This window comes from Hevea brasiliensis, chromosome 11 (assembly GCF_030052815.1).
Source record: "Hevea brasiliensis isolate MT/VB/25A 57/8 chromosome 11, ASM3005281v1, whole genome shotgun sequence".
NCBI lineage: Eukaryota > Viridiplantae > Streptophyta > Magnoliopsida > Malpighiales > Euphorbiaceae > Hevea > Hevea brasiliensis.
The window spans coordinates 62,938,152-62,939,788 of record NC_079503.1 but is presented as its reverse complement, the minus strand read 5'-3'; the positions used below and the strand labels follow the sequence as shown (position 1 = coordinate 62,939,788).

The following is a 1,637-nucleotide window of genomic DNA, read 5'->3' as shown; positions in this document are numbered from 1 at the left end:
CAGTTCAGGTTGTTAAGGTTGAAGAGGTAGTGATGACTGTGCAAAGTTTTGACCTCTATTATGAAATCCAAGGGGTGCTGGTGGTTTGTACCCTTATTACTTGTTTATTGGCTAGTTTTGCTAATTAGACCATGAGAAATTTGGGTGGTTCCTCCATCCAAGGTTGTAAGTTTTTGAATATGGATTGTTGGGTTGCCTCTGGTTAAAGTTTCCTTCATTATTCACATAGTCCATCTGCTCTGTGGAGGGTTCATTGAAATTACTGTAGTCTGAACTCATGTATCCTCCTCCATAGCTGTCCTCATGTTGACTATTTGTACCAATTGCATTGGCTTGCATACTTTTGAGTCTTTTTGTGAGCTGATCAAATTGAGCATTTATCATGCTTAGGGCGTCTACTTCCAGGACCCCTGCAGTTCTCCTTGCATTTCCTCTTTCATTTGACCACTCATAATTATGGTATGCAAGCCTTTCTAGAAGTTCAAGTGCTTGTGTCACTGTTTTCCATTAGATCACCTTCTGCAACTAAATCAACTGTGCTCCTTGTAGAGGGCAGTAACCCATTATAGAAATTTTGCACTAATAGCCAATCCTCTATGCCATGGTGTGGACATTCCCTCTGTAGGTCTTTATATCTTTCCCATGCGTCATAAAGTGATTCTCCTTCCTTTTGTCTGAAGATATTGAGCTCAAGCCTCAGTTTTGCAGTCTTTGCAGGTGGAAAATACCTTACTAGAAAAGCTTGAGAGAGATTTTCCCAAGTGGTGAATGTTCCAACCGGTTGAGAAAGTAACCACTTCCTTGCTCTGTCCCGAAGGGAGAATGGGAATGCTCTGAGTCTTGTTGCTTTATCAAACACTCCATTCATCTTGAATGTGTCACATAGGGTAAGAAAGCACTGGAGGTGATAGTGTGGGTCTTCTATTGGAGAACCTGCAAACTGGGTTTGTTGAATCATTTGGAGCCATGCTGGTTTTAATTCAAAGTTGTTGACTTCCACTGTGGGTCTAGTGACACTGGGCTGAAATCCTTGGACAGATGGAGCTCCATAATCTCTCAAGAGTCTTGGTCTGTCATTATTATCGGCCATGGTTAGGATTTTAGGATCTTTTTGACCGTGTTCTTTATGTTTCTTTTCCCTCCTGATGGCTCTCAGAGTTATGTCTATCTCCATATCATAGTCCAAAATTTCTTCTTCTGGCCTTGTTCTGGTCATATACAGATCGAGCACCTGAGAGAAAAAAAGAGAAATACAACCAGTAAAATAAAATTAGATAATAAATATAATTGCCTAAATCAGCTAAATTTTCTATCGCTTGATATTACTAAAGCCAAAAATTCCCCGGTAACGGCGCCAAAAACTTGTTTCGCTGGTTTTACAACCCCGCAAGTGCACGGATCGCTAACAAGTAATAAAATGATGAGTAGAGTATCGTTCCCACAAGGAATTTGATTAGTAAGTACCAATCTACATAGTAATTTGACTATCTAGGCTATCGAATACTTAAGGTGTGACACCCCTTACCCGTGTACAGTATACCCGAGTAAGTAATGCCACACGGTGTACTGGCACACTCTAATATACCCTACTTAATTTGTGTCATGCTTTTGAAGCTAATTTATGAAATATGATTTAT

The 1,637-nt window shown here is 40.1% G+C and overlaps 1 non-coding gene across 1 annotated transcript; it reads left to right on the top strand.

The window, feature by feature from the left end:
* The first annotated feature begins 596 nt into the window (after positions 1-596).
* Positions 597-703, top strand: LOC131170788 (small nucleolar RNA R71). Its single transcript, XR_009141555.1, has one exon. It is a non-coding gene; the product is annotated as a small nucleolar RNA R71 (small nucleolar RNA).
* Positions 704-1,637: the final 934 nt, after the last annotated feature.